Source organism: Suncus etruscus, chromosome 13 (assembly GCF_024139225.1).
Source record: "Suncus etruscus isolate mSunEtr1 chromosome 13, mSunEtr1.pri.cur, whole genome shotgun sequence".
Lineage (NCBI taxonomy): Eukaryota > Metazoa > Chordata > Mammalia > Eulipotyphla > Soricidae > Suncus > Suncus etruscus.
The window spans coordinates 77,321,396-77,334,513 of NC_064860.1; the positions used below are offsets into that span (position 1 = coordinate 77,321,396).

The following is a 13,118-nucleotide window of genomic DNA, read 5'->3' on the forward strand; positions in this document are numbered from 1 at the left end:
CTTTTCTAATTTTAAATTTGGGGAACTAAATTAGCTTAATTTGAGCTTTTGATTTCAATCTACATTAGCAAATGCAACCTTTTGTATTTCACTCTAAGACCTAATATAGACATAATCTGTTGCAGAACTGAAAATACTGAGAAATTCTGAAGCAATGGATCATCTGCATAGCAAGATTGAGTTCTGGCTGATTATTTAAACTAGTGCACACTTATGTAAATATGCATATGTAGGCACTTCTGAGATTTTTGGTGTGATTTGACATACCTCTTATTTAATAACTAAGAAATCAAATATTCCCATTCTAAACTCAATTCTAAACACATAAATTTTTAACATTCAACTTCTTTTTAAGAGAGGAATTGGGCCACACTTGGCAAAACTCAGGGACTACTCTTGTCTTTGCACTTAGGAATTATTTCTGGTGTTGCTCAAAAGACATATGTAATGGTAGTGAATAAGCCCTGATAGATTCATGCAAAAAAATGTCATAACTTCTCTGTTATTATCTGGTATTTTAATATTCCATCTCATTGTGCCTTATAAAATAGATAAATCATGCATACTACTTTTGATTTTGTTTGTTTGGCTCTGCATTCAGGATTTATTCCTCACAATATTCAGTATACTATATAAGGTTCCAGGAATCAAACCTAGGTCAGCCACTTGCGGCACAATATATTTAGCATTGACATGTTATATTTCTTTTTTTTTGTTTGTTTTTGTTTTTGTTTTTGGGCCACACCCGTTTGATGCTCAGGGGTTACTCCTGGCTATGTGCTCAGAAATCGCCCCTGGCTTGGGGGGACCATATGGGACGCCGGGGGATCGAACCGTGGTCCTTCCTTGGCTAGTGCTTGCAAGGCAGACACCTTACCTCCAGCGCCACCTACCCGGCCCCGACATGTTATATTTCTATGTCATTTTATTATGAAAAATTAACTAGATTACATATTTTCACATTGTGTAAGGTAAAAAGCTATCATGTATTCTGCAGTGTCCTTTTTTTTTTTTTTTTTTGCTTTTTGGGCCATGCCCGGTTACAACCAAAGTTACTCCTGGCTATGTGCTCAGAAATCGCTTTTGGCTTAGGGAACTATATGGGATGCCAAGGGATTGAACCACGTTCTGTTCTGCCTTAGCACATGCAAGGAAACGCCCTACTGCTTGCACCACTGCTACGGCTCCTTCACTGTCATATTCACTAAAACTTTTGGGCCACACCTAGATATACTCTGGATATACTCCTGACTTTCTGCTCAGGTATTACTCCTTGCAGTGCTCAATGAACTGTGAGAGTACAGAAAACAAACTGGATCAGTGTGCAAAAGGCAAGCACCCTACCTGCAATACTGTTTCTCCACCCCCAATATTTAATATTTTGTTGATTAGTCAAAGGTAGACAATAGATGCACATTGAGCTAAAATTAATCAGATTTTAGGCAATTTTTAAAAAGTAGAACCAGTTTGAGTTTATATTAAAATACAGAGAATCCAATGGCAACATTTCTTATAAATAAGACTGTTAGATTTTCATCTTATTTATTTATTTATTTATTTATTTATTTATTTATTTATGGTTTTTTGGGTCACACCTGGCAGCGTTCAGGGGCTACTCCTGGCTTTACACTCAGAAATTGCTGCTGGCAGGCTTGGGGGACCATATGGGATGCCGGGATTCGAACTACCGACCTTCTGCATGCAAGGCAAATGCCTTAGCTCCATGCTATCTCTCCAGCCCCATGATTTATATTTACAATACATAAAGAAGGCACAAGAAGCTGGTAAAATTGGGTTCTCCTTCTCTATCTTTACCTCTCCTTCTCTCATTTCTATATTATGGTTCACATTAGGGTCCTTCTAAACTATTTTCTTCAATCATTATCCTTGGTGGACTTCTACTCTGCTTTCCTTCAGTTTCTGTTGTGTTTTGAAAGTGAATTTTAGTAATGTTCCCTCTCTTCTTCATCCTCCTATCCCACTGGAGTTCTATGAGAGCCATGGCTGAGCCATATTATGTTGTCTTCTTTCATCCCTGTTTGGCCTCTACTTGTGCCTTAGCTGTTTTTAATATGTGTTTTTGTGGCCTACTATAAGGTGGTAATAAAGAATGCAAGTGTGGCTTCAAATTTATCTATTTCTATTCAACACAAAATCAGTTCCATAGACTCTAATAAGAATCATATTGATGATGCAGGTCATTTGAGAGTATTTCCATCCTTACATTGTTGTAATTTCATATTAAATAATGTCATATGTGTTTATATATTTTATGTACTGAATTTATTTTGTAATGTTTCAAAAGTTTCAATGTCTGAAACGTTTTATTCTGTTTGATGCTTTGATGAATTCATTGTTTTAAAGTTACATTTTAAATGATTGGAAACAAAATATTATTGAATTTTAAATATTTATGTACATTGGGAACATGCTGACTTCAGATATTAATTACAACAAGTAGATTACATAGAAGTCACAAGTATAAAATGTATTGTTTACCTGATAATTAAAAATTGGAAAAATCTTTTATTATTAATCTGAAGTCACATATGTTTATTTTCTAATGTCTTTTTAATTAGAGGAAATATCTGTATGGAGTTAATTGAGTGACATAATAGAATGTCATATTTTGTCAATTTATTTTCCTGAATCTGTATTTTATTAAACTTAATAATCTAAAGTGGTACAATAATTGATTTGTATATATGAAAAAAGCCAAATATCAGATTCTTACATTTTAATAATTCAGAATATATACTTTAATTGTTTGTTTTAGGGCTAAATCTATTGGTGCTCAACATCTCCTACTGGTTTGGGGCTGGAATTGATCCCTGTGATTCTGCATTATCATAATATGGAAAATCAAATTCAAACCATTTTAATTTGCTAGAATCATCTATTATCTTTTAATATCTGTTTCAAAGAATAACTCTTTAAAAGTTAATCCACAAGATTTGTATTGAGTACTATATGTAATTAAGTGGAGGGTAGTAATAAAGGATATTTTCCATGTCTTTGGCTTAAATAAATAAATTCTAATTCAGCTAAAACTAAGAGCATATTAAACAATAAATTTAGTTAATAAAAGTTTAGTTTCAGCAAAAATGTTTTAGAAACATGTATTTCATGGTTTATGTTAATAAAAGTAATGTAAATTTTATGAAACATTTGTCTGTATTATACTCCTTTATTGCAATAAGAGATATGTAAACAAATTAGTGTCTCAAACATTTTCTAATCTATTTTGTAGGCAGCAAAATATAAAAAGAAAGGAATGCTACACTTCCCATGCTATGCACCTTCAGGTTTCCATCACTTTTTATTGTGCACCTGGCTTAATTTCATTGTTGGCATTAGATAAACAACAGCAACATCAACATCCTTGGCCCTTGACAAGGGCACTTTGTTCCTATCTCTACAAGAACTTATTTTAATGAATATAAATATGGCTCCATGTAAAGTGGAAAAATTCAAAAGGAATACTAAAGAGGTGATATTTCTAAAATAGATATATTACAGAACAAAATAGCCAAATGTGTATAAGAAAGAAAAACATGTTGTCTATATTTTACCTGTACAAAATATGTTATTAATTTAGTTAGAAAGTTTACTCCATTTTTATTTAAATTGGACTAGGAATTTCTTAAATGTTTTACTATAATTATAATATATTACATTTTGTTCTTTTGAAGAGTAAACATAAATTAAAACATTCTGGGAGTATAAATTGTATGTTTATTAAATTAAGCACACAAATAAGTATTGGATATCAATAAAATAATAATGATTATTAGAAAATATACCACCTTTTAATAGTGTTTATGCATATTTAATGTTAAGTTTATGTATACCAACACTAATAATAAATATCACTCATCTCTTTGAATTATTATATTTTTTATTATAATTTTTATTTTGACCATATTGACTTGCATATCTTTCACAGTAGTAATTTAGATACATATTAACATAGAATCAGAGAATTTCCCATCACCAAATTTGTCCTCCCTCCACCCCCACTCCCATCTTGCATCCCATTTCCCCCACCCTCACCCCCAGGGCTGGGCTGCTAGACTAATAAGTGATCCCCTCTGTATCTAACTTACTATTTAGTGATCATATATCTTTTTGGTTCTGGTACCCTCCCTTATTTTACCTTCTATTTGAGAGGCGGAACTAGATAGTTCATGTTATGTGGTTTTGTTTGAAGAAAAGCAAAGCAATAAAATGGGGTAAAAATCAAATAAGCTGAAAATGGACAGAGTCCTTCCAGAGGCTCTCAACCTCAGTTTAGAGAGGACAAGAAAAAAAGGAATTGAAAAACCATACCAATACAAAAAGAAATATCACATAAAATATCGAGTGAGCACTACATCAATAAAGACAAGCACTACATATTAGTCTCGATCCTGAAATAAAACCATGCTAGAGTGCAAAAAGAAAGAGAAAGACAAAATAAAATAAAATAAAATAAAATAAATAAAATTGGAGACATCAGCTTCAATATCTACACCAAAACAAGGAAGTCAAAAAAAATAACTAAATGGATAAATAGATAAAAAGATTGTTTTGTGCCTTATTTTTTTTCCTCATAGGCACAGTAAATATTGGGGGCATTAGAGAGGGAATTTACTTGGCCTAGGAGATACAGGGTTTCTCCACCATTGAAGTATACTGTTATGGGTTTAACTATAGACTCCTTGCGTGTTCAATTACTCTCCTTTCGGTGCTTTTGTGGTGTATGAATTATTTTAATATTTTAAATGATAAAAAACTTATTCCTACAAATATTAAAGAGAAAATAGGACATATATAAAAGAGCATTTTGATGAAATTTTAGTGATGAACTTAATGTTGTAAAAATCTTGTTACAGATTTTCAGTACTGGAAACCTACAACTTAAATGATCTACTATGCAATACCAATACAGTAAAAAAAATCTTTTAAAATACTATCTATATAACATATTTGAGTAAATATTTATAACACTAAAAATTGCTTAATGCCATCAAAAAGATTGTTCAGATCAACACATTACACTTTTACTAGAAAGTGTTCTAGTAAAATGTTGGATATTCAAGGCAGAGTTCATTTATGTCTTTGAAAAACAATTATCTAAGTGGCAAGTGAAGGGAAATTCTCTAGAGTTCTCTGGAGTTAAACATTAGAAGTTTAAAAAGTAAGATGATCTCTATTGAATGTTAAAAAATAAGATAAAATAGAGGAAATTTTCATTATATTTGTCTGTAAGGTCTAAGAGAATAGTAAGAAGTTTTGGAAATATCTAAGAACAATAAGGCAAATATTTATTTAGTCATTGGAAATATTAAATACAGCAAAATACAGATATTAAATCCAAAAACTACCTAGAGAAAAATAATAATAGGTAGCTAAAGACACAAATCCACCTCTCAGATATAACATATTTGACATGTGAAAATAACTTGCTTATTAGTGAAATACTGTCAGAAATGCTATATTCTGAGTGGAAAACCATTTTCTTAAGGAATAGATTTAAAATAGATTCACTCAATCAGAATTGAGTAAAAAATACATATAGGTTGATTCCAGCAAAGAAAAATATAGAGGCTCACAAGAAAAATAAAAAACTCTGATTAGGTAAGTTCAAGCTTTGCACAGGTGAAAATTGGAGTTGAAAAAAACATATGGATGAGTAGAGTATCTTCATACATATTGGTATAAGTAAGGAATATCTCACATTTGGTAGATGTCATCTTTCTTGTCTACTGAAGGGGGAAAATAATTTTAAGGCTAGTAAGCACATGACATTTCTCTGCATAATAAGTCATAGGCATACATGTTTTTACAATTTTAAATGAAAATATCGTAAATACTAGTTTTTATGTGATATTTATCCCAACTAGTAATAATAAATTTAATTCCTGTTAATTTTTAATAAAAACAATGTTTTAAAATTTTAATTTCTTTAACACTATGGTTACAGAAATGTTCATGATTGATATTTAGTCATACAATGTACACTACTTTTCACCAGTGCACATTTCCTGCCATGAATGTCCCCAGTTTTCCTCCCAGCCCCCATTTTCCTGCTTCTGGGTAGACATTTTTATTCTCTCTCACTTTCTCACTCTCTCATCTGCCTCTCCTTATATTTTTCCTCTTAGACATGGTGGTTTACACTATTATTAATGAAAGGGTACAGTGCATATAAATTTATTCTCTTTGAGTAATCTGTTTTTGTCCAGAATCATCAGTTACAACTATCATTGTCATCATAGTGAACCCATATCTACCCTAACTGCACTCCTCACTCTTTGTGGCAAGCTTCTTACCATGTCTTACCATGGACAGGACCTTCTGGCCTTCACCTCTATTGTTTATATACAAGACAAATGTCCAACCAGGTGTACTACTTCTCTGGTAGTGCACAACTTTGTTTATTTCTAGGAAGTTACCTAGAGCATCAGAGATTATCAAAAAAATCTATGTGACTCATTGGTGATCTTAAAATTTTTAAATGTCAACCTCAACTTTGATCCAAAAAAATATTTAAAAAGTAAGTAAGTAGGGCTAGAGAGAGAGAAGCCTGTCTTGCACAGGCCAACCTGGGTTTGATTCCAGGATGCCTCTGTAATCCTCTAGCCCTGCCAAGAGTGATCCTTGAATGCAGAGCTATGAATAAGTACTGAGCTTATTTGATATTTTTTTTGTATTGTTGTGGTGTTTCAATTCCTTTTTCCCTTTCCTCTCTCAAACTGAGATTGACAACCTCTAAAAGGACTCCGCCCATTTTTAGCTTATTTGATTTTTACCCCATTTTATTGTTTTCCTTTTCAACCAAAACCACATAACTGGAACTATCTACTTCCGCCTCTCAAATAGAGGGAAAAATAATGGAGGATACCAAGACCAAACAGTTATATAATCACTAAGTAGTAAGCTACACACAGAGGGGACCACTCATTCTAGCAGCACCGGGGGGTGAGGGTGTGGGACATGGGATGCAAGATGGGAACGGGGGTGGAGGGAGGACAAATTTGGTGATGGGAATTCCCCTGATTCAATGTTAATATGTACCTAAAATATTACTATGAAAGATATGTAAGACAGTATGATAAAATACAAGTTATATTAAAAATAATAATAAATAGGTAGTTTTTAAAGTTTATACAAATAGATTTTGTTTCTTTTTTGTCTGGACACTTTCAGCTATCATAGATGTAATTAACCACCTAACCTCGAATGGAATTGTGCTATAGATTCATTGTACTAATTAGTAGGTAGACAACTAATTCATTCAGTGATTTATTTTAAAAAATATTATTTATAATCAATGTAAAGAGATTCATTGTATTTAAATGCATTGATCATTGGTAAAATAACATGTTGATTTTAAGTAAAATGAGTATCAATTTACTATGTGACTTGTTATAAATGAAGATGTGAAAAGGAAAAGTTTCAAGTATATTTGAGGAAGTGAATATTTATCTTAAAATTTTTATTTTTAAGTCTTCCAGGCATAGCAATGCAGTGAATTTCACACTGGTGTGAAGTATTTCTCACAAAGTACGAACTGTGAAAATAGCACATTTCATTAAAATAGGCATCTCTGGCTAAGCATAGTCATGCAAGCAAATATGAGAGGAAAAAGGGAGTATCTATATAAAAAATTATTCCCTTGAGATCCAGACTCTATTGCATTCAGCTCTACACACTTTCTGCTCTTAATATTTCAGTATCTTCAGTTTCCCTGGGTTACCATAAACCAATGGTCACCACTGTGGAATTATGAAAGCAGATTGTTTTTAATTATAGTTATAAGATTAAGAGGACAGATTGAAAAGTAGTTTCGAGGAATAATTTTTTTCTGTGAAATAAATTTTTCTGTGGAATCCAAACATTAAACTAATTGAGGACAATATTGACGTTATAGGAAGACTATCTCCAAGAAGTACCTCATAAAAATGTCCCCAATCCCACCAGTTAGGAATTTTAGTAGAAAGAATCAAGTAAAAATAATTGAGGATAAAAAAATAAATGTGATTAATTTTTTTAATTTGCGTGTCATCCTCACACAGGGACCATACTAATCTTCTCTGTATCGTTTCAATTTTAGTATATGTGCTGCTGAAGGAAGCACAATTTTTTAAATTTTATTTAAAAAAGCAAGGAAAGTTAATTAATTAAAATATTCATCACTAAAATGAGTACAGAAAGTGACAAAAACTACAAAGATGAAAAATAAAATTCATAATTCTACAGTGAAGTGTACATATGTAAGTGTAAATTCATGTACAAATAATTGGCCACATTATGAAAATTTGAATGTCTATAATTGTGTGTTTTATACAGTCAAATGATTAAAATATGAGCATTATTTTACATACCTTACATGTTTGTAAGTATAATTGAATATGCAACCAAATAAAAGTATTATTGATACTTTACATGTTTTATTTATTTAAATACGTAATCACTTCTTCCATATGTTTCTTGAATGTATTAATTATTGAATGCTCAATTTGCTTCTATGCTGTGTCACACAATGTCTAATATTGTTATTAAAAGAAATTAGGGAATGTCAACATCTGATGGTACTCTGGCATCTGATGGTACATCTAATGGTACTTCTATAACAAAAGTATTTTGAGTTTTAAATTCGTATTTCTTTATTTTCAACCATTACATTTTAAAAGTAGCTGCTCCTGTTTCATCTCTGTTTATTAATGTATAAGTCTGAGCACAATCTACATTTTTTTTTTTTTGCTTTTTCAGTCACACCCGGTGATGCTCAGGGGTTACTCCTGACTATGCACTCAGAAATGCCTCCTGGCTTGGAGACCATATGGGGCACCACTGGATCGAGCCACAGTCCTTCCTAGGCTAGTACATGTAAGACAGACAATTTACCACTTGTGTCACTACTCTGGCCCCTACAATGTGCATTTTTATTTGTAGATAAATAAGTATCTTCTGTAAGAAAATATACAGCATCTTGTAAACTTTTAATTAGCTGGGTCTTTTTTTTGTTTTCCTTACCCAAACCCCTTCTCAAGTCTAAGTTAATAACAATTAACTAGTGAACTGTGACATTTTATTTTTTTTATAATACTATCCATAAAGTATCAGTGCTAACTAACCAGGAAGCTATCAGGCTGCCACAACTTATTCCTATATGCTCTCTCTTTGAAGATAAAACAGACAGTTCATGCAATGCATGTTTATTATATCAACATTAGGTAAAATGGCTAGACATAAAGCATGATAGTGAACTTTCTATTATCATGATCACAAGTTTTCCTAATCACAAATTTTCCTTTCAACTTTGTTTTGGGCAAAAGAACCGCTAACTAAATATACCTTCCAGTTAAAAGTCAAGGCAAAATATGTATTATTATCTGATAATTACTTTAGGTAGTACAACTCACAGAATTATTCAAATAAAATTGTTACATCCACCAATGTGAAGAAGGAAGACCCTCACCAACTTGGAACAACAATGTCTGCCCATGACATTTGCAATTGCTCAATTACCTTCTGTGAAATGTAAATATTTGATTTAAAGTATATAAGATTAAATTTTGCTAATAATAGCACTTGTATTTAATTGTGAGGCTTCAGGATTGATCCCTGAGTACAGCCAGAGTTTAGCCCTAAGTACAACCAGATGAGACCCTATCCTCACACTCCCCTTATTCCCATTAAAATAAAAAGAAATTGGGGCCGGAGAGATAGCATGGAGGTAAGGCGTTTGCCTTTCATGCAGAAGGTCATCGGTTCGAATCCCGGCGTCCCATATGGTCCCCCGTGCCTGCCAGGAGCAATTTCTGAGCACGGAGCCAGGAATAACCCCTGAGCACTGCCGGGTGTGACCCAAAAAAAAAAAAGAAATTATATAAATATATAATTTATATATATATAAATATATAATATATAAATATATATAATATAAATATAATATTTTTGTTCCTTTTAAATTTGATGTTATTTTTATTTTTTGGTCTTTTGGGTCTCACCCATTTGACCTCAGGGGTTACTCCTGGCTAGGCGCTCAGAGATCGCACCTGGCTTTGGGGGACCATATGGGATGCTGAGGGATCGAACTGCAGTCTGTCCTAGGCTAGCGCTTGCAAGACAGACACCTTACCTCTAGTGCCACTTCTCTGGCCCCTGAATTTGAGGTTATTTTTAAAGTGTGCGGACAGGTCTTTTCCATGAAAGAAAATTTTGAGTACAAGATAAGTAAGTAGTTTTCAACTAAATTTCTTTTCCTTCCCACTCTTAGCTCAAACTAAGTGGTCAAAAATATATTGTATTCAAACATATTTTATATGCCTAATCATGACAATTTTATAATTTAATAATGGTAGCAATTTAATTATTGAATAATATTTATAATTCCTTAATACAATTTAAATTAAAATAGATATTTAGAGAAAATTGTTAGTGTTTATAATCATTTACATAAAATAATTATACATATAATAGTTTACATAACTACTATGTTAATAATGCAAGCATTAATAATTTGTCTGAATTTAGCTCTTTATTACATGCTTTCAAATACCCCTGAAAAATGTAAACATTTGAAATTACCTTAAATTCATGTTTAATTTAATCTGTGTGTGTGACTTTGAACAAGTCTCTTAAACTGTAGAACTTCTGTTTTCATATATGTATCCTACTAGTGTTAAATTTTTTAATTATAACACAATGATGCAAAGGATGGAAGTGTACAAGTTACACAAAAAATGTCAACTGTAACTTTTCTGCTCTTATTCATTTGAATAAGGAAGAAATAGAGCACAGAGTATGAAAGTGGAAGAATTTTATTATTCATATATTTTCTGATGAGGAAAAGAAGAATAGGGATTTATGGCTGAATATTTTGAGTAATCTGGGAGGAACACTCATTTTTTGATTTATAGGGCCTATTTGAATTGTCAACTATAAATGTTAGAAATTGGTTAGTTAATGTGTCATAAAATTCAAAATAATTAATATAAGCATGTGGTAGTAAAGTATTTTCTGAAAATATAGAAACATCTTTAGCTGTGTGTCCAAGTAAAATTCAAAATTAGAATATTTGGACAAATGTTAATTTTAAAGATGTTTCTTATAAATTATAGTACCATAACTAGAAACTAATTCTTATAATTCTATCTACACCTGTCTTTACTACAATACAACAAAAACTTATTAATTTTGCTCATTCATTCTCACCATGCTTTATATTTAAAATTATTTGAATCTATACGTTTCAAATCATATTTTTTTGAAATATGTTCTTGGGCTTACTGAAATATATTCAAGAAAATCTAAAATGAGTTATGTGTATATTAAATATGAAAATAATAGTTGTGTGTTTTAGTAGCTATAATAAACTTTTCCCATCAGAATTTTCTAGCAAGGTCTATTAAACACTAAATATTTGGGAGTTCCATTGTATTTTGCACAAATGGGGTTTTTACTCTACTTTTTCATCGCTGTTTTTGGTTTAATGACTGGAACTGATGTCAGCTGAAAGCAAGATAAGTAACTCATTCACATGTACTAGTTTCTTTTGTCCCCAAACATTTATTTTAATCAAACCATATTTTCAAACATGTAGAAAGAGCAGAATTGCTAGATTAAATATATATTTATTTAATTCTATTCTAATTACATTGGACAAGCATTCTGAAAAGATTATGTTTTATTTGAAATTTATGTTTGTTCTTTAAGTGCAAATTCAACTCAGGGAAGTTCATTTTCAGAAGATGAAACACTTACAAGGAGATAAGTTGAGTTCTATACCTGGTTGTACACTAACTGTTAAAAGAAAATCAAAGAGTTAATAGTTTTGTGCATACATAATTCGAAATTGTTGCTATGGAGGTAAGGCATTTGCCTTTCACGCAGAAGGACGATGGTTCAAATCCCTGCATCCCATATGATCCCTGCCTGCCAGGGGCGATTTCTGAGCATAGAGCTAGGAGTAACACCGGAGCACTGCCGGGTGTGACCCAAAAACCAAAAACCAAAAAAATAAAAAAAGATATTGTTGCTAGGGAATATAAATAGAGGAAGCTACTCAAATAGGGGTTTTTGGCGGGGTAATGGCCTGGACAGATAAAATTTGCACGTTATGAGTCTAAATTACTAATCTGGTCCCCCCAACCCCACCCCCTTCAAGGCATCTATGATTCTGAAACTTCTGTATCCAGGTACTTTCAATTTAGCAATGCATCTTGCAACATAGTTTTACTTGGGATCTAGAGAAATAGTGTAGTGGTGTAGAATGATTGGCTTGCAAGGTATGCCTGGAGTTTAAAGCACTTCTGTCCCACATGCACCAGGCATGGCCTTTAGGATTCTGGCAAAAGCGCTATATGCTGTTCCTGATACTACAAGTAACTTACAGCTGTTGTAGCAAAGCCAGGATGAGTGAAAGCACCATGAAAAGATTTTACTCACCAGAAAGTACAATTAAGGAATTATCTTAGATACACCTGTTCTGGATAAGCAAATGCTGACAAGCAGCTGCTAGACTATTGCCAGGTCCTGGCCTCCTGTGCAGATGTTGCAAAGTCATATGATATTCCTGCAAACATGTGATACAATGAAAAACAATGTTCAGGGGAAGAAGCATACAAGTGTTCAACTCCTAAGAAGCAGAGAAAAAGAAAAAAAATTAAGAATAGCTTCTGAAAAACTATCAAACAGCTTAATTATAACTATAATAATGCTGATTATGAAATTCACCAACTCACCTATTTATTAAAATCCATTTAAGTCATTGCAAAGATGCTATCTATTTATAAAAACTCATATATATGTATATATATATGTGTGTGTGTGTGTGTGTGTGTGTGTGTTCCTTAAAGAAGGCTTCCCCAAATCATAATGTAACTGGTGAAATGTACAAATTAGTAAATATATATCATATGGCAACACAATTAAAAATTTGTATAACTCTGATTATTAATCATTTCTATGATTCAAAGATAGGTGAAAATCAAGGTTGCTGTTTATGCTGATTTAGAGGAGAATGTGATCTTAGATTTCTAAGTCAGAATCTACAAGGCTGAGAAAAATGACACCTAAATTGTAACAACGTACATTATAGAACAGAATGATCCAAGTGAAGAAGGTTG

General features: G+C 32.1%; 1 non-coding gene across 1 annotated transcript; it reads right to left on the minus strand.

The window, feature by feature from the left end:
* Positions 1-8,015: 8,015 nt before the first annotated feature.
* Positions 8,016-8,122, minus strand: LOC126026741 (U6 spliceosomal RNA). Its single transcript, XR_007501962.1, has one exon. It is a non-coding gene; the product is annotated as a U6 spliceosomal RNA (small nuclear RNA).
* Positions 8,123-13,118: the final 4,996 nt, after the last annotated feature.